We start from the raw sequence: 21,509 nt of genomic DNA, 5'->3' as shown, positions 1-21,509 counted from the left end.
CATAGTAGGTGCCTTGCGTATGTCTGTTGAATGAATGCATGCACACTAGCAGTTCTAGACAGCAAGATCTGTTTAGGGATTTCAACATGTTTTTTCAACTGATCTCATTAATGCTATGCCCCATTGCGGTATAATAAAAGATCTATTTGGTCTTTGGTTCCTAGCACAGAACTCCTAAAACCTTTGTAGTCTCTACAGTGATAAGAGTGTCTTTTCTATGCTAATAGAAAATGACTCCTGGGGAAGCTAAACAGCTTCAGGATGGCCAGAAAGACCTCTGGGGAAGGGAGAGGGGCTGGAGACAGAGTCCAATCACCAATGGCCAATGACTTAATCAATCATGTCTCTATGATGAAACCTCTGTAAAAACCACTGAACTGCAGAGATGGGGCTCAAAGAGCTTCCAGGCTGGTGAGCACAATGATGTGCTGGGAAGGTGGCATGTCCCGTGAGAGCATGGAAACTTGCACCACCACCCTTCCCCTAACCTTGCCCTGTGCGTATCGCTTCCATTTGGCTGTTCTTGAGTTGTATCCTTTGTAATAAACCAGTAATAGTAAGTAAAGTGCTTTCCTGAGTTTTGTGAGTTCTAGCAAATCATCAAACTTGAGAAGGGGGTTGTGGAAGCCCCTGAATTGATGGCCGGTTGGTCAGAAATACAGGCAGCCCCTGAACTTGTGACTGGCATCTGAAATGGGACTATGTCCTTAGTCTATGGGGTCTACACTGGCTCCAGATAGTTAGGTCAGAATTAACTTGAATTGTTGGATACCCAGTTGGTGTAGGAAAATTGGAGAATTGCTTAGTGTGGAAAAAACCCACACATTTGGGGTCAGAAGTGGTGTCAGAAAAAAAGACATTGTGCCCATAAACACTCTACTTCGCTGTACATGCTGGACGCTCTACTTTCGTCTACTTCCCACCCATTCCTGCCGTGAGACACTCCCTGTTCCCTCCTGTCAGAGTGACACAAGAGGACAGTGCTCAGTGGGGCGGCTGTGCCCTCACTGACTCAGCTGCTGATTCAACTGTCCCTTTGGGTGTGGCAACTGGTGACACTTGACACTAGGGACCTGCCAGACACCACACCCGGAGCCTGACACATTCCCTGTGTCCCTGCTTCCTGTTCTCAGACTCAGAGGTCCAGAGGCTGGAGGAGACTGACCGGGATCCCTCTGCCACCTCACCCCACTCCCACCCCCAAGAGCAGGCAGCCAGCCTGCACCTGGCGATGTGCTAAAGGGATGCTCCTTCTCCTCCTCCTATGGAGCACCCGTGTGTTGGGCACCCCGGGTCTCAGACTAGAGGTTCCCCCAGAAGCACAGCCTGAGACAAGGGTCTGAGTGCAAGTTTATGTAGGAAACAATCCCAGGTAGATGAATAGGGAAATAAAGGAACGGGAAGGAAGCCAATACTGGGTGTTTTAAAGAGCAGGCTACCACTGAAAGGAGACGCTAGAGAACACACCTCAGGGTTGTACACCTGAGGAACAGGAAGCTGGAGTAGTTATTCTCCAGCTCTGGTATTCCTTGGCTAAGGGCTGCTCCGCTCCCGGGGCGTTAACTCCCAGCACTGCTGACCTGACCTGCGTGCAGCCGGGCATGCCAGAGAAAGCCCTCGGGAGCAGCCGCTCAGGGTGCGCAACCAAGGGGGTGCGGGGGAGCACTGAGGACTCCACCAACCAGATGCAGTCACCATCCTTGAGGAGAAGCAGGGACAAGACAAGAGGTAACTATAACCCAGGCAGGTAAAAGTAGGGCAGTGCTGATAACCCAGCACAAGCCATGCTTGTAGTTTCAAATTGTCAGTAGCCATAGGAAAAAAGCAAAAAGAAATAGAGGAAATTAATTGTAATAATATATGTCATTTAACCCAATATACCTAAAATATTAATCATTTCAACCTGTAATCAATTGGAAAAATATTAATGAGATAGTCTGCATCCTTTTTTTTTATACAAAGTCTTTGGAAGCTGGTGTATTTTATACGTACAGGACATCTCAATTTGAACAAGCCATATTTCAAGTCCTCGGCAGCCACTTGTGGCTCATGGCTACCATATTAGATGATGCAGTGTTCAAGCACCAATGAGGACTGCATACTCCAAGCAGACCGAGAACTCCAACAGTGGCTTCCCAAGATGCTTAGAATAAAATCTAACTCCCCTGCATGGTCTCAAGGTCTTACATGACCCGGCTGCTGCCCACCTCCCTGACTTCACTTCCTAAACCTTCGTCCTCCCTTCCCACACCACAGACCTGTTTGTTCTCATTTCTAGAAGGTGCCTGCCTTAGGGCCTTTGCACGTGCTGTTCCCCCTCACCTGGGACACCCTGCACCCAGACCTCTGCATGCTTATTCCTTGTTCCTCCTTGGGGTCCCTCCTTCCTGACCACCATCCTCCCACCCCACCTTCAATCTCTTATTCTCCCTTTATCCTTGTGTGTTTTCTTAAATTACACACCACCAGAAATTATCTTGTTCATTCATACTGTTTATTCATTTTATTGTCTCCTACCATCCACTGCATCCCCAGCTTCTAGAGCAATGCCTGGCAAAATGGAAGGTGCTTAATATAGATTTGTTGAATAAATGAATAAACAAGTAACTGCTCTAAAAAAGGAGAAACAGGGTAGAGGGGAAGGATCAAACTAATTGTGACACAGGCACTATGATGTATTCTCATTTGTATTCCCAGCACACAGTGCTGTCACCCAATAGATGCTTGTTCAAAAATGAAAAAACAACTAATGATAAGGAAATGAGGCTGGAAGGAAGGGACAGTAGCTACTTTAGCCAGAGAGAGCGTCACAGAGGAAAGCCATCTTAAGAGGATGAATGGGCATGTACAGGGATTCCTGGCAGAGGGAACAGAATGTGCAAAGGCACAAGGCACAGAAGAGCATGTCATAAGTGGCCGACACACATTAATTGCCTTCCTTCTTCACTTGTATCCCCCTCTCTCAAAACAAGGGCTTGCAAGGCTCTTTATTCGATCTGCCACCTATAAATAACATCTTGCCTTCACTCTGGTCCCCACTCCATTCTTGCCCAACCTGGCAGGCAGAATGCTCACTTCTCAGACCTCTCCCCTCAAGGGATTCCCCAAGCTCCAGCTCCTGAGAGGAGCGCTTCCTGGCTGGTAGCATATGCCTGCGCCCAGAGAGCCTGAGACTCATGTCCACATCCCAGACCTTTTTTGAGAAAGACAAACTCTTTACGGTGGACTGGAAGCCAGGATGCTGTAAGCCCTGAACCGCCAGGGACCAACAAGGGGAGAAAGCCTGGCTGAGAATGAAGCCAGCAGAGAGGATGGCAGGGCCCAAAGGACCCACCACAGTCAGGAACAGCGCTAAGTCCTCTCTCACTGACTTATTTCATCCTCACTGCAGCCAAGTGTGGGATCAATGGTAATATTACCCCCAGATGAGGAAATGGGGTACAGACAGGGGATAATGTTTACATATGTAGTATCATAAGAGAAGGAAGGACCAAGGCCTGACAACCCCAGTGGCATCCTGGATCCAGCAGGGCCTGAAGCCAGCCCTAGTCTTGGAGTCTCTTTCTTTTCCACTGCTTGCCACTGGAAGACGTCCAACTCCTACAGGACAGTACTATCCCATTTCTCCCAGAGAGGTAAAAGGACTTGCCCAGGTCTCCCTGGCCATCTGGGTGCCATAAGACGGACCCAGGTATCCCAGCTCCTTACCAGAGCTGGCTACCTGTCCTTCCTATATAGCTCACCGTGAAGACTGCCCTTTGTGACACAGGTCACACTCACCTGAACTCTTATTCAAACCCCTGTGTGGGGGAAGTCAGAGTCCCCTAAACGTGCTAATGACGCGGCAGGTCAATATCCCACCTTTGCTTGGCTCCAGGTTGTCTTTCCGACCAAGTGAGATTATGGCGACCTAAGGGCAATCAGAGCCTCAAACAAGACGGGACCCTCTGAGGTGAGATGGATGACCTCAAGTTACCATCAGGGAAGGGCTTCTCTGGTTAAAACAAACACACAAACTACGTCCCCCTCCATGCCAGAGACACAATCTGCTTGAAGGAAGGGGCAATTACAACTTTTCAGGTGCAACATCAAAGCTGTCAATATAACTATGTAATTTATGACCTGGTCCGCAGACAAGTGCTCCTTCTGTGTTATAATTGTTACCTCCCCCCTCCTCCTTCTCAGAGAACCCCACTGCTGGGCAGGGGGCAGAAAGCAGGACATTGGGAGCTAGAAGAGGTGGGCTTCAGAGAGGACTGTGCCTCTTACTATCTTGGGAACTTTGGGCAAGTCACCCTGTCACACAACCCTCAATGGCTCCCCATTGCCTGGTCATTCATTCATTCAACAATTTACTGAGTGCCTACTATGTGCCAGGCCCTGTCCTCATAGCTATGCACAGTGATGAGCAAGACTGAGACGATCCCCACTCTCTCCTGAAGCTTATAATTTAGAGAAGGACAGAGACTGAACACGTATAAAAGCAAGATGGTGCCACACATGTACGTGTACACACACCCTGAGGAGCTGCATAAAGCTCTATGGAGGTGCATAAAACGAGGATGCTAGCCACTGACAGTGTCCTTGCCATGGGGCAGTATCTGGGAAGGCCCCAAGAATGCCTCAGGTACTGGAAAGCAAAGAGTTCTTTAAGGAGCCAACAGAACTCTAGGCTGGCTGAAATGCAGACAAGGAGAGGCACTTGGCAGAGATGCAGGGAAGCAGCAGCAGGCAGACAGTGCAGGTCAAGGGTTTATACTTCTCCGAGGACCAAGAACCACGAAAAGGCCTCCTTGGTGCTCACTGCGCTCACTCCAGCAGCCCTGGCGGGGTTGCCCTGCTCCTGTTTCCTCCTGCCTCCCTACCTTGCACCTGTAGTTTATCCCATCAAACTCTTGGCCTGCTGGGCAGAGGCTGCTCTCAGGGAGAGGGGGCCGGACATGACGGGGCAGAGACCTGGGCCCACATTTCAGAGGAGGCTGGCAGTTAAAGGTAGGGCTCAAGGACCAAATTCTGTCTTTGATTCAATGGGATGAGCTGAACAAAGGAGCTACAAGTAGGGGATGGGCAACTCCCGGTCTCCTACCACACAGACATGGTCTGGAGCAATTCCAGAGTCAGCGGGGATGTTGCTGGCTGATGGAGGTGTGTTTGATGTTCATTTAAAAGAGCCAGAGCAGAACATGGACTCACATGTGTCTAATCTCTTCAGCTCCCAGAGTTGCTGAATTAAGAGCCAAACTGTAGGGAACCTTAGCATTAGGACAGTACATGTGAGGTCCAAACCCTCCTCTCCACAGGGAGATGCTGGGTGTTGGGGATTCCTTTCCTAATTTTTATGGCACAGTGCCCAGGGCAGGGGCATGCCTGAGTGTAACTCAGCACTTCCTACCACTTAGATGTGGATGTTTTCTCAGTTGTCCCCGTGGGTCTCTGACTGTTAGAGAGAGCTAATCGGTGAATAGATGTTTATTTGGAGCCTCTGTGGATGGAGGGAGTCAGGAGCCTCCTAGACCACCACGTTGCTGACGTCACTCTCTGAACAGCGACTCTTGTACACTCCCTTAAGAAAGCTGATTTGAACTTGTGCTACTGGCTCTCCCTACTTCCAGTTACTTGGTTAGTAGAGCGGGCATTTGTGTTTTTGCTTCCCCAGAGCCCCTCTTCCCGCGACTGCACTCCAAGTTCCCGCTGGAGAAGCCACTCCTTCCTTTGGTTCCTATGGCGCTGATCTTCAACCTCTCCCCTAATTCTGAGGTTGATCAGGATCTTATGACACGGGCCTGTCCAATCAGAATATTCCATGACCTTGTCCACCACTGTGATTGGTACAGGGCTGGGCAAGTGACCCAAGTTGGATCAATGGGAATCGACTCAGAGATCTTGCAAGAACTTCTGGGAAGCAATGCTAGCTATCTGCTGGGGTGTTAAACTGGAACCAGTAGGTCAGGTACTTATGGAAGCCACCCATGGAGAACCTGAGAATAAAGCCAGCACAGGGGATAGCACGAGACATGGGGGCAAAGAGTCAGTGGTGACACAGAGAGAAGAGAGAGACCAAACCCCTGAATCCAGTCATTCATTTCTGGGGCCAGGTTTACCCCTGGACTCCTCTTGCGTGAGCAAGTAAATCTCTTTTACTGCGTAAGCTGACTTGTGTAGAGTGTCCATCACTCAAAACTAAAATTGTGCTGCCACATGTAGGTAACATAGTCCCTTATAACCTGACCCACAGCCCTGAGCTCTGCCTGTTCCCACTCCCACACCCCATCTTGAGGACAATGGAGCGGGCACGAGGGAACTCGCAGCCTCGGCTGACACACCCGACCACACAGCGCGAGTACTGCGCCTTGCACCCTGTAGACACACAATCACTACTCGTTGCTTTACTGGTGAAACCTCCATTCCTAATCTCCTCTTAACAAACACACACTATTAATATTTGAGAACTGCTTTTTTTTTTTTTTAGACAGAGTCTTGCTTTGTTGCCCGGGCTAGAGTGAGTGCCGTGGTGTCAGCCTAGCTCACAGCAACCTCAAACTCCTGGGCTCAAGCAATCCTCTTGGCTCAGCCTCCCGAGTAGCTGGGACTACAGGAATGCGCCACCATGCCCAGCTAATTTTTTTCTACATATATATTTTAGTTGGCCAGATAATTTCTTTCTATTTTTAGTAGAGACGGGGTCTCGCTGTTGCTCAGGCTGGTCTTGAACTCCTGAGCTCAAACAATCCGCCCGCCTCGGCCTCCCAGAGTGCTAGGATTACAGGCGTGAGCCACCGCGCCCGGCCTAATATTTGGGAACTTCTGACAACTGTACCTCATCCTGCAGAAGCAGCTAGAAGCGGACTCACCTCAGCCCTGTGGCTCAGGAGTCTAACAGTCAATTATCGTGCTGCTGATGAAAAGGCAGAAGCAATGAAGAGTTGCAGTGGAGCTCGCTGCAGCCAGTCCTGCTAATGACCTGTCTGCAGTAACTCGGTAAACCTCCCTTTTCAGCTTTGTGGCTCAGCCAAAAACAACCACTCTGCTCTTCAGCTTACAAGCACATTTTCACTTTGGAAGGGCTGCCGTGGTTATCAATGCTCAGGAAAACCTGTGTAGCTGTTTACGAGCACCAAACCCCAAATATTTGCAGAGAATCCCTTTCAGGAGCTTATGGCACTACAGTAACTCACACAAAGTGTTCCACATTTAATTCTTTAAAAAAAAACAAAAACAGAAAATTGTTCTGTACTCAAATCTTTAAAATGTATTAGCTCATAGTTTCCATTTTAAACCAAGATCAAATCAACTTTAGTATGGATCGGGTATCCAAGGCTACTGTTTTCCCTAAGAATATCTCAGTAAGTCCCAGCATATGGATGACCCAGGAAGGAGAAATGAGAAAACGGAGACCAAGGCCCATGAAAAAGACCAGGTCACATCCAGTTTTCAACCACTCGTATACACATATGAGAACTATCTTGTCCATGAAAGGATTCTACAAGTAACAGGACCAGAATTGGCAGTTTATGTTCATGACCAACATAGCAGGGGCCACTGATTTGATTTCAACAACACGTGTTATTGAACATCTACTGTGTGCCAGGCTCAGAGCCAGGCACCGGAGTAACATTAGTGGATAACCAGCCATCACCGTTGTGGTCCACTGGGAGCTTATGTCCTGGTGGGGGTGGCAGACACACACAAGGGAACAAATAATTCCAGAGTGTTACGAGTGCTAGGAAGACATGCAGGAAGCAGCCTGAGGGGATAAGGGTGGCAAGGAAGACCTACCCGAGGAAACAGCATTTAAGCTGATATTCCAGGACATGAAGACCAGGGGAGTGGGGACAGAAGGTGCAGGGACCGGACCCTGATGGCGAACAAACAACAGGAAGCAGAGTGTTGAGATGAGAGAGCACTTGTTGAGTGGGAGGACAGAAAGGAGGCCAGTGAAGCCTCTTGAGGAAATGGGGTGGGGGCAGAAGAGGGCGCACAGGGAGGCAGGGGCTGGATCACGCTGGCCTTTGTAGGCCATGGTAAGAAATCTGAATTTCATTCTAAGTAAAATGGGCAGGGGCCTTTGGGATCACTGTGGGTTTAAGCAGGGACACAGCATGATCTCATGTGGGAGGAGTGAGAATAAGCCATGTTGGACATATTAAGTTTGAGGGGCCTGCTAGACTTCCAAATGGTGATATTAATTAGGCATTTGAGATAATCAAGACTGAAACTCAGAAGACAGATTCAGCTGGAGATATAATTTGGAAGGAGACAGCATACATACAGACATCTTCAAGAACATTTCGAGGTTAGCTGGAGCAAGAGGTGCCCTACCCAGAGACTGAGAGAGCAGCGTCTTAAGGAGAAATCCAAGCAGGCCTGATGCCAAAAGAAGCCAAAACAAAACAGTGATTTTAGAGGGAGGGAGTGGTCAGCTGGGGTCAAATGCTTCCTGGAAACTGAGTTGGCTTGTAGATTAATTCAGAAGCTTTGAGATGCAGAACTAGGGCTGGGGACCTGGGGGAGGTATGCTCATCTTAAGACACTTTCCTTAGAGCCCAGGGATAATATAATAAAATGGTGAGTAAAAGTGAAAATTGCAGGCTCCAGGGCCAGACTCCCTGCACCTGAGAGTCACCTCTGCCATTCACTAGCAACATGGCCTTAAACAAGTTTCCAGACCTCCATGAGCTTCAGTTTCTCTTTACAACGGAAATACCAATCCTATCTACTCACAAAGTTGCTGTTAGGATTAAATGAGTTAATAAATAGCAAGTGCTTAGAAGAGAGAAAGTTAAGTGTTAGCTATTATTGTCATTGCTATAATAATTAATATTAAGTGCTAAGTGCTGGGGTTTACATGTATTATGTCACGTAGTAGATATTGTTACACTGATTTTACAGGTGAGCAAACTTGCCTAGGACCACCCAGGAAGATCCAGGGTAGAACCAGCACTCACATCCATCAGACAGCCTGTGCTCTTAATCACTACTCTGCAGTTCGGCTATGTGGTGCTGAGATAGCTGCTTCAAGACCAGCACAAGAGGAAAAAATGGCCAACTAATGCACTAACTGAGCCAGTTCTGCTTCAACTTGCACTTCCAGAGGTAATTGTTGGTTTTTAATTGGCTCTGGCATGCTTATAGTTATTAGAAAACCAAATCTTATTTTGCATTTCACAAGATTTAAGATGAAAAAAGTGAAGAGGTTGTGCCAGATCAGGGCTGCACAAATTGTGCTACAAGAAACCCCAGTTCCTCTCCTGGTGAGGGTAGAGCGTGGTCCCCTCCCGTGTATGGAGCTCTGGGGCCCAGCCCTACCTAAACCAGAACAGCTTTGCTCTCATCTGTTCTACAACCTGAGCTCTTTCTTAGGCTTTCATTTGAAGAAAATATTCTAGGATACAAAAGTTTGAAAACCACAAAATTCACTGTTTCTCAAACTGCACCTGTATCAGGATCACCTGTGGTGGTTGTTAAAATACAGATTCCTGACCCTACTACTACTTAAGGAATCAGAAACACTGGAGGGAAGGCCTGGGAATCTGCTTTTCATCCAGTTCCCCAGGTGACTCACATGCATATTCATTGAGAACCAGGTAAAAATAAGCGCTATCATTTCCCTGTCCCACACAGTAGCCGCCACTTATGACTAATTTCAATTTAAATGGAAATTTACTAAAATTAAATAAACTTTAAAAATTCAGTGTCTCAGTTGTACTAGGCACATTTTAAGGACTCAACAACAATATGTGGTTAGTAGACACCACAGACATGGAACATTTCATCATGATCACAGAAAGTTCTATTGGAAAGTGCTGAAAGGTCCCTTCCAGCCTAAACATTCCAGGACTCTCAGTCCATTTCAATGATGGACTTCATATGTTTTACACCAAGGCACTAAACTCAGTCAATATTTCTCACTATTTTCAACCGTATCCAAGGCATAATACTCTACCTAACAATATATTATTATCTTTACCATATTGGACTAAAATTACCTGTTTAGATATCTATTTCCCCTGACACACTCTGAGGGCCTTGAAGGCAGGAATATGCATGTATTATTTAGTATTCTGTATTCTCAGTGCCTAGGGCTTAAAAAATGCTTGGGAATTGTTTAATTAGGCCATAGAACATAAACGAAATACAAAGCTGACAATGAAATGTCCCTGCTAAAAGGATTCACCCACTAAAAGCATTCATATTAATACTTATTAGGATGTCTACAATCACAAAAACAAAATAAAAAGTGCTGTTGAGGTTATGGAGAAATAGGAATCCTTGTGTACTATATTGGTGGGAATGTAAATTGGTACAGCCTCTATGGTAAATAGTATGACAGTTCCTCAGAAAATTAAACATGGAATTACTGCATGATCCAGCAATTCCACTCCGGGTATATAGCCCCCAAACTGGAAGCAGGGTCTCGAAGAGATATTTGTATACCCATTATTTATAGCAGCATTATTCAGAACAACCAAAAGGTAGGAGCACTCAGGTGTCCATCATGGATGAATGGATAAACAAAATGTGGTATATACATACAAGTGAATATTATTCAGCCTTAAAAAGGAAGGAAATTCTGACACATGCTACAATAGGAATGATACTTGAGAACATTATGCTAAATTAAATAAGCCAGTCCTAAGAGAACAAATATTATATGATTCCATTTATATGAGGTACCAAGAGTAGTCAGATTCATAGACAATGGGGGTTGCCAGGGACTGAGCAGAGGGGGAAAGGGGAGTTGTCATATAATTGGTACAGAATTTCAATTTTGCAAGATGAAAAGAATTCTGGAGATATATGGTAGTGATGGTTGCACAACAATGTGAATATACTTAATGCCACTGAATTGTACACTTAAAAATAGTTAAGATGGTAATTTTTATGTTATGTGTATTTCATCATAATTAACACTTTTTCTTTCTTTTAGAGACAGGCTCTCACTATGTTGCCCAGGCTGGAAATTCCTGGCCTAAGTGACCCTCCTACCTTGGCCTCCCAAAGTGCTGGGATTACATGCATGAGCCACTATGCTCAGCTCACAATTAAAACATTTGAAAATAAAATTAAAAAAAAATAAAAAGTATCCATTATTATCAACCAGAGAAAATATAACAGTCCTCGTGGCTTTGGAAAAACGTTGGTTCTGAATCTATCCTGCCACACTTTGGGCAGGTGTGGGGGCAGGAGGAGGTTGATGCCAAGATGAGACACAGGCATTGTCACAAGGCTGACCCGTCATCTCTCTCACCTCTTTAAAGGGAGTTTCTGTGACAACCCCAGGCCAGAGGGACCCCCTTGGTTCTCTTGAATAGGAACCACTTCAGTCCTGACCCATGGTCCCCCACATAGCTGATCACCAGAACCTTTCCAGGGAGAAAGGCTTCACCCTGGGGGTTCTGACTCCATGTTTAGGGGGAGAGTCAAGGGGAAATTTATTTTTACAGAGTTGTGCAGGGGAGCCAGAGTTCACTTATATTCCACTTCATTCAGCTGCTTGTCCCATCTTCTCATATGGTTTGCAGACTTTTTTTTGAGACAGGGTCTCACTCTGTCGCCCAGGCTGGAGTACAGTGGCACAATCACAGGTCACCGCAACCTTAAGCTCCTGGGCTCAAGCAATCCTCCTGCCTCAGCCTCCTGAATAGCTGGGACTATAGGCACGTGCCACCACACCCAGCTAATTTTTAAAATTTTTTGGAGATACAGGGTCTCAATATGTTGCTCAGGCTGGTCTTGAACTCCTGGGCTCAAACAATCCTCCCAAAGTGCTGGGATTACATGCATAAGCCACTGTGCCTGGCCCCAATCGTTTTCTATGAATATTTTGTACATGATTTAGACTTTATGATGAATAATAACAATAATGATTAGCACTTAGTGAACACCTACTGTGTGCCAGGTGCCACTCATGTGCTTCATATGTTGTTATGCCATTTAATTCTCAAAACAATCCTATGCAGGAGGAGAGTACTGTTATTGGGTACAATGTATAGACAAGGAAGCTGAGGCATGAAGAAATTCAGGCACTTCCTCAAAAATAAAACTTTCTTTTTTTTTTTAACAGGACAGTTATATCATTAGCATTATTATAACTTTAAAAAGGTAATAAGCCTCTCCTTTTTAATGGCTGCATTGTTTTTCATTGTTTTACCTTAATCTGTTTTTCATTGTTTTGCCCCTAATTTGTTAACTCATTGCGCATTGTAGGGCAGGTTTCTATCTTTTTTGCAACTATTTCAACTATTTACCATTTTAAATGATGCTGCAATGAATACCTTTATGTGAAGATGTGAAGGGTGTTTTCTATTTTTCTGAAAAACTTTCCTTAGGAAAATTATGGAGAAATGTTCTGGTAATGAATGGTGCTGAACAGTAAACAAGAGTCTTTTTTTTTTTTTTTTTTTTTTTTAAAGAGACAGGGTGTTGCTCTGTCATCCAGGCTGGAGTACAGTAGCCTGGTCATAGCTCACTGCAGCCTTGAACTCCTGCCTTGGCCTCCCAACATGCTGGGATTACAGGCATGAGCCCCCATGCCCAGCCACAAAAGTCTTTACTAAGGGGAACGTGAATAAGCCTGGCAAGTCCTTCTCCTCGGACAGTGTTATATGTCTTGGAATACTCCCACGAGTAGGCACCAAACATTCACTATGGGCCAGGTACTCTTTTGAAAACTGTATTTGATCCCAGCTGGTCCTCACAAAGACCCCTGGGGGGAGGTCTAGATGAGATGCCTGGAGGCAGAGAGGGAGGAATTGTCGCCAGGCTTACACAACCAGCAAACAGCAGAACCAGGAGAGAAACCTGCAGTTTTAACCACCAGGCCGGCTTTCTGATCAAGGCAATCTCTCCCCATGACTCCCTTACCAACCAGCCTAAGAAACAAAATCGAATGAGAGCAACAAAAAGAGCCTTCCCCATCAACTGGGGACCACATAAGAATGTCCCTGCCAAAGCACAAGGAAAACATCTGTATCACTTCCCTGGCAAGAAATCTGGAAGCACTCACTCAGAGTAACACAGAGTTCCTGCCCTCTAGGTGCTTACCCTTTCTATTCGGAAATAAAACGGAAGGAAGGGGAAGGCAATAACACATACTCAGGGCCCACCACACCCCAGGCACTGTGGGTGCTTTATATCATCATATAGGTTTCTAATGGGTCAAACTGTGTCCTCCACACAAAAGTGGAAGTCCTAGCCCCTAGTATCCATGAATGTAACCTTATTAGAAAATAGGGTCTTTGCACATGTAATTAAGATGCAAAATTAAGAGGAGGTCATATGAGAGCAAGGCAGTCCCCTGATCCAGTATGACTGGTGTCCTTATAAGGGAGGAGGAGGGAGAATACCATGAGACAACCGAGGCAGAGACTGGCTGGTGAGGCTGCAAGCCAAGGAACATCACAGATTGCTGGCAAACACCAGATGCTAGGAGGAAGCAAGGAAGGATTCTCCCCCACAAGTTTTAGGGAGAGCATGACTCTGTCTATACCTTGATTTCAAACTTCTAGCCTCCAGAACGGTGAGACAATAAATTTCTGTTGTTTGAAGCTACCAAGTTTGTGGTACTTCGTTACAGCAGCCCTAGGAAACTAACAGAACATTGTCTAGTCTTTTAGCTCCACCAAAGCAGAAGCTGTTTTGTTCACCTTGGTCCTCCAGCAGCTGGCACAGGCCCTGGCACGTGGTAGGTGCTCAGAAAGTGTTTGTTGAGGAGCAAGTGAAAAAAATGAAGTATAAACTCAGGAAGAGGAGAAACTCCCATGTCTTTTATCTCTGCTAAAGGACTTGAGCAAATTAGGTACTCGATAAACATTTGTAGAATTAATACATTTTTCGGTTGGTCCGAGTGCAGTGGTGTTTACAACTAATTGATCATAACCAGTTACAGATTCCTTTGTTTCTTCTCCATTCCCACTGCTCCACTTGACCAGCCTTAAAAAAAAAAATGAATATATTTTTTAAAAATCAGTAAATGATAAGCTCAAGAAGGCTTTGCAATGAGTCACTCATTTATTTCCCCAGGAGTTAGCACAGGGCCTGGCACAGGGGAGCTGCTTAATAAATGTTAAAGGAGAGAAGGGAAAAATGAAGGGAAGGAGGGAGACAAGACCAGGATCATAATTTCCCAACTCTCAGTGTAGGCAGAACCTTCCTTCCTTTATGTATCTAACTGAGAAATGGACAGTGCTGTGAAATAACCAGCTGAATTTCAAACAGCCTCATTTACACTGAAAGGGCTTTCACAGGAGAACTTGAATAGTGTTTTTCTAAAACACGTTTCTTTTTCTTTTACATCCAGAAACCATGAGGCTTCCTAACCCTTTCAACTATGTTAGAAATGCAGAGTTGAGAGGTCAGCCTTCTGTGTTCAGCTCCAGGGACACGTTTCCTGTCCATGTGCAGCAAGCATTCCTGACCCCTGCCCTGCGGCCAAAAAGGGACATCAGCTGGGCTCAGGGAAATTCAATTTGGGCTGACAGCCGGCGGCATGATAATGACAGGGCATCTGCTTGACATTTGGAAAGGCAAAAAAAGGGATAGAGAGTCACAGAGGTTTTTCATAGGCTTAGCTTGGGAGGGTCTGAAGTTTAGGTCACTTCATGTCTACGTATGGAGAAAACTCCTGAAAATAGGCTAACTGATTTCCACTGCAGGCTCAGAATTCAATTCAGCTTCCATTTGCTGTGCCCCTGCCTTTCTGATAGTAGTTTGGGGGTAGGGGGGGGAAGGGAAACATCTCATTCTTTATTCCCCTGGCATTGAGCTTTCCTGGGGATGATAACTGCATTGCTGTGGGTTGTAATTTTATTCATTCCCATATTTGTTTTAAATAAGAGGTCCCTGTATTCATGGTCTTGATACGTGTAGAAAGTCTCTACTTCTGTGGTTCCCTTCTCTTCTGCTGAACTCACAAGCTCTAGCACTTGCCCACTCTATGGAATACCAGGTGAGTTCACAACTGTAACAGTGGAAAACAAGAAAAGAAAAGCTGACCCCTTCTTAGTGCTGGGTAGCAGGGGACAGAGGGAACTGCTTTATGTTTCTTGATGTAGCCCTCCTTTGGTCAGCTGGCCCACTGATAGGCGATCTTTTCCTCCATCAAAGGAGTTGGTTGAGATGGACATCTATGTTATTTTAGCAGATTCAAGCATGTGTGGCTAGGTTAGCTTACATGCGCCTCCTGTGGCCCCGGGACGTCATCCCACACCGAACCTAACCTGGTAGCTGTGAATCTGAATGAGATTTGCCCCATTCCTTTTCTTCTAGACAGGAAGCTGCATGAGGGCAGGGCCGTGTCTACTGCATTTACCTTTGTATCCCAGGCAACCTAAGCCTAGTTCCTGGCACATAAGTAATAAGCAATTGATCAATATAAGTTAGATGAATGAATTAATTAATAAATATAAATAAAGGTGCTGGCCTTACGTTGCAGTTAAGAGTGTGGGCTCTGGAATCAGGCAGGTATAGGTTTCACGCATGCTCTACCACGTCCAGCTGCATGACATGTTTTTATTTTTTATTTTTTATTTTTTTTGATTTCAGGATATTATGGGGATGCACATGTTTTCATTGACGTATAAGATACGTACATAAAATTGTCAGTGACACAGCATATCAGTCAAGGAATTTTTACACCCATGAAACCAGCATCCAGATCAGGAAACAGAGTGTCAGTAGAACCTCAGCAGGCCACCTCATGCTCCCATCCAGTCACTATCCACTGCCCACCCAGGGCAAACCATGGCATCTGACGTATGACCTGTCCTCTCTGACTCTTACCTCCAAACTGGGGAAAACAATACTTACCATACTATGAGTATAAAATTTAAAAACTATGGGGGTATAGTAGTAATAGCAGTCGGATCAGCAGAAGTAATAGAAGTAGTTGTAATAGTAGAAGCAGCAGTAGTAATAGTAGAAGCAGTGGTAGTGGCAACAGTAAAAGTAGCAATCATAGTAATAGAAGTAGTAGTAGTCATAGTAGAAGTAGTAATAGAAGTAGTATAGCAATAATAGCTAAAACTTATATAGCACTCACTATATGCCAGGCACTATTCCAAGTGCTTTACCCTAACTAATACTCAAAAGAACCCTTATGAGGTGGTATAAAATAGGAGAGAATAGGATGAAGCTGAGGCACAGAGAGGTTAAGTAGGTTATATAACTATGGTTATATAGTTATAAGGTTATATAACTATGGAGCCATGGATCCAGAATTCTAACTCCAGCAATCTGGCTGCAGAACCTATCTTCTCAGCAGAATCTCTCAATAACTATTAGCATGGCAAAGAATGATTTGTCCTCCAATATCTGTTCTCTTCTTCATCTATAATAACAACTCTCCATTTGGTAAACACATAGTATTACAGAATAAAGATTACATTTCCCAGACTTCTTTGCAACAAAGTATAGCCAGAGGACTAAATTTTGGCCAATAGAATATAAGTAGAAGTGGTAGATACAACTTCCAGGAAGCATCCTTAAAGGATAGGGACCTGCCTTTCTTTTTCTTGTTCCTTCCTCCTGCTGCTAGATGTGATGGCTGGAGCAGACACAGCTAGCATGGGGCCATGAGGTGACCTTGGGAATGGAGGCCCACATGGCAGAGAAATGGGAGAAAAAGCCTGGGCATTCCACAGATTGCTGTAGCATCTCTGTACCATTTGTGTTGAACTTTTAGGTAAGAGAGATACTTCTTTAAGCCAATGTTCTTTTAGATATTATATCATTCAAAGCCAAACCTAATTCTAATAATGCACAGAGTTCCTGCATTTATAATTAATATCACGTAAAAAGACACCTGCAAAACTAATGCTACTTTGTGATACACTCTTGACTTAAAAAAGAAATGAATGAAATAAAATAAAACATGTTTTTGGGTAATCCTGTAATAGATAAACTATAAAAAAAAAACATGTAAAGCCTCATTTACCTTGGAAGGAGGTAACAGTTCCTTGAAACCTCATGTCTATGTCACATCAAAGCTTCTCAGGTTAGACTCATTGCCACCAGCCTCTCACCTCCCTACCCTTACAGGACACTTTTGCTTGTCTAATCATCCTTAAAAACTATTTTCATCTTAAGTATTATTTTTTAATTAAAAAAATTTTTTTTATTTCAGCATATTACGGGAGTACAAATGTTTAGGTTACATATATTGCCTTTGCCCCACCTGAGTCAGAGCTTCAAGTGTGTCCATCCCCCAAACGGTGCTCACTGCACCCATTAGGTGTGTATATACCCATCCCCTCCTCCCCCTACATCTTAAATATTATTAATAAAATAATTACAATGCTCTATGTCCCTACTTTATGCAAGACACTTCACTGTATACCTTTTTTTTAACTTGCACAAAAATTCTGAAACATAAATATTTATTACCCTTCTTTCATATATAAGAAAAGAGAAGAAACAGAGAATATCAGAGACTTATCCGAGATCACACAGCAAGTCGGAGCCAGGGCCAGGATTCAATCAACCACTCTGGCCAGTACCCACATTCTTTCCACCTCACCAAGCTAACTCCTTGGAAACATAGCTTTCTCTATCCAGCTGTTCACGGCTGTTGCTGTCCAATCTAAATTTTTATCATCCTCTAACACAAACCTCCCATCCCCTGAAGTCAGAATCCCTAGACTCTCCATCATATGCCCCTATACCCAGTCTCAATATTCCCAGCTGCAAAATGGGGTAAATCACACCTCTAGCAAGAGGCAACATGGCATAGAGCAAAAAGGCAAGGGTCATGGAGTCAGGAAAAACTGATGTCAAATCCAGCTGGGCAAGTTCTTTATCTGTAAAATAAATGCAGTAATTCCTACTTGGTAGGATTGTTGGGTGAATTAAATGAAATAATGTTTTTCAAGAACCCAATACACGGTCGACTCCTATAGCACCTATTACTGTTCGTGGTGTCATTGTTGTTGCTATTCCTGACTTCTTTCTGGCACCACCAACCAGACAACTTTCCTTCTAAATAAAGGCAATAGATAATGTGATAGAAAACACTTTAAAAAGTCTACAGCTCTGCAAAATGCCAGAGATCTGGTGGATGGTCTCTGTCAGATTCTAGCGCTTGCATCTGATCAAATTTTGCATTTCAACCCCCAAAAAGAATCCCTTGGAATTTCCCAGGCTGGGTTTTCCGGACAGGATGGGCTAGAGATCACTCACCGATTCCATAGTGAATCTCTCGACGAAAAACTGGAGAGCCTGGAGGCTGAAGATCTCATGTCTCAGCCGTCACATCAGAAAATTACCTGGATGGAGGGCGGAGAAAAAAGGTGACAAGAATCATCCAGTGGGACTGGGCAGAAGACATTGTTTCAGACCAACACCTGATTTCGTTCGGAGGCCTGGCACCCTTGTTAGGAATGTAACTGTATCACAGAGTGGCTGTCCAGGAATATGAAGAAAACCATTACTTTAGCTCCCCACCCTAGGGCTGATATCTCCATCATTGTATCTCCGTGCAAGTATGCGCTCAGGAATCCTTCTTGCATTCTATTTCTAGCTCTTCGCTGGAGAGCAATTTACAAGTCATTAACTTCTCTAGACCTCGGCTCCTAAACGTGAAATTGAAGTGTGCTGATGGATGCGACAGACAGACAGACAGACACCTGCAGCTGTGTGCCCACAGGAAAGCAGGGGTGTTCCCCCAGCAAAGGAAACCGGTCCCAGGAAGGAGGTAAATACAAAAATTAATATACATATTTCAGGACAGGCCCCTCTGAACCTGGGAGAGGATTTTAATTAATTCATGCATGCCAAAACTTAATTAATTGCTGAGTGCACAGAGCACAGGAAGTCTGGGATAAAACGTGTTACATAAGGGAACACCTTCAATATTTGTGGAATGGAAGGAAATAGAGGTGAGGTGGAGGTATAAAAATAAGGTAAGTCAAGGGACATGCCTGGTCCTTTCCCAGTGATCTCTAGCTCAGAGTGGCATCTCCATCCAGGGCCAGAAACCGAAAGACACCCGACCCCACTATCTCCTTCACTCCCATATTCAATCCATCCCCAATTCACGTCTACCTTACTTCCTAGCTGTCTCTCCCCACCTCCACTGATCAGCCCTGGCCCAAACCTCCATCATCCTTCCCTGGGCCACTGCAAGTGCCTCCTAACTGATCTCCCTCATCATCGCTTCTCCCTCTGAAATCTGGTCTCCCACACTGAAACCAGAATCACATTTTCCTTTTTTTTAACCTTTTATTATAGAAAATTTTGTACAGACACAAAGAGAAGAGTACCATATACCCATGTACCCATCACTCAGCCCCATCACCATCAACCCATAATCATCCTACCCCAACCGTCATTAACAAATAATCCTGCCCCATTCATACTCTTATTCTTCCCCTCCCTGTATTATTATTTTGAAGAAATTTCCAGACATCTTAGCATTTCAGTCTATTACAGCATATATTTCTAAGACAAAGTCGTTTACAAAAATATAACTGCAATATCATTACCACACCTAAAAAAGATGGTAATAATTCCTTCATATCATCACATATCCATACAATGTTCAAATTCCTGATAGTCTCATAAATGTCAAAAATGGTATTTTTTTTTTTTTTTTTTTTTTTGTTGAGACAGAGTCTCACTTTGTTGCCCAGGCTAGAGTGAGTGCCGTGGCGTCAGCTTAGCTCACAGCAACCTCAGACTCCTCGGCTTAAGCAATCCTACTGCCTCAGCCTCCCGAGTAGCTGGGACTACAGGCATGCGCCACTATGCCCGGCTAATTTTTTCTATATAGATTTTTAGTTGTCCATATAATGTCTTTCTATTTTTTTTAGTAGAGACGGGGTCTCGCTCAGGCTGGTCTCGAACTCCTGACCTTGAGCAATCCACCCGCCTCGGCCTCCCAGAGTGCTAGGATTACAGGCGTGAGCCACCGCGCCCGGCCAAAAATGGTATTTTTAACAAATGTTTTAAACAACCCAGATCCAAATAAGACCCATACCTTACAACTGGTTGATATGCAAGATAAAATTTTGAAAACACAAATCTGATCCTGTTATCTCCTAACTCTCCACCCCCAGCTTAATATCCTGCAACGGCTTCTCAGTGCTTTAGGATAAAAATCTAAATCATTGAACATGGTCTGACTCTTGCCCACCTCTCTGATCTTATCTTGTCTACTGGGCACACTGCTGCAGCCAGAGGACATTTTTGTAGATCCTGGAACATGCTGTTGTTCTGCCCCAGGCCCTTTGCCCATGCTGGTCCCTCTCTACCTGGAAAGCTCCCTCTCTCACACTCTTTGCCTAGTTAACTCCTGTACTTCCTTAAATGTTACCTCCTCAGAGAAACTCTTCCTGGTCCTCCAGATTACATCATGGAATTTATCTCCATTTTTAAGTATGTATTCATTAATGTGAAGATTAGTATCTGTTGATTTGATTCAATTATAAACTGTGAGTACAAAGACTGTGTGTGGATATGTTCATTGGTGTATCCTGCAGCATCAACCACACAATGCCCAGCACAACAATATTAATAAATATTTGTTGGATAAATGATTGAACCACTTCCTTCAGGCATAAAAGCCAAGAATGATTGACTGAATCTTCCTGAGCTTTGAATCGCACATTTCAATTAGATGGGGAATTGCCAAGCGTGTCTTAAAATTAATATGGAAACGCAATGGACTCAGGATAGCCAAAATGATCTTGAAAATGAAGAACAATGTTAGAGGACTCACATTTCCTAACTTTTAAATCTAAGGATGAACATATGCTCTTCCTCAGAATCGCAGATCATGATATTCCTGTAACATTGACCTCTGGATCCCAACTTTACTAAGCACACGTCTATGAAAAATAAGCCCTGTTACTTGCATAGATAGTCAATGCCTCGCCCAGCCCACTCCTCAACTTGCTTTGCCTTTGCTTTCTTTGCTTCACCCAAGTGGGCCAGCTGAGACAACGTGGTAGACTGGATTACTCTCCCCAATTCTTCGCTCTCAACAAGCATGTCAACTATTTACCTCCATTTGTCATGTGACTTCGGAGCACTTCCCATTGTACTAGGTGTTGTTTATTTCCCTGCCTCACTGGCTTCTAGACTGGACCACTAACTTGCTTCAGCCAGTGGAATGTGGCTGGAAGTGACAGTGTGCTGGCCCCAGGCCCATCCATCTTGCACTCCTACAATGTGCCATGAGAGGAGCATGTCTCCCTAGCCCATCAGTTGCTGCCTTTCAGTCTGGACCCCAGATTGAAGACCCGTGGAACAAATAAATCTGAACCCAACCTTAAGTCCAGCGTGAGCCAGCCAGGCCCAGCCTAGATTAGACAAACCACAATTGACCCACAGATCCATGAACATGAGTATCTATTGTCAAACAAGCCACTGTAATTCTGAGGTTTTTGTTACTCAGCAAAAACTGACCAATATGCATGGGAATAATAACTTACAAACACCAAGAGCATCAATACAGGTCAGAAAAAAAGAAAGCCATGCACACAGGCAGCACAAGTATGATGACAATCAACAGA

This window comes from Eulemur rufifrons, chromosome 3 (assembly GCF_041146395.1).
Source record: "Eulemur rufifrons isolate Redbay chromosome 3, OSU_ERuf_1, whole genome shotgun sequence".
Taxonomy (NCBI): domain Eukaryota; kingdom Metazoa; phylum Chordata; class Mammalia; order Primates; family Lemuridae; genus Eulemur; species Eulemur rufifrons.
This window is presented reverse-complemented; position numbering follows the sequence as displayed.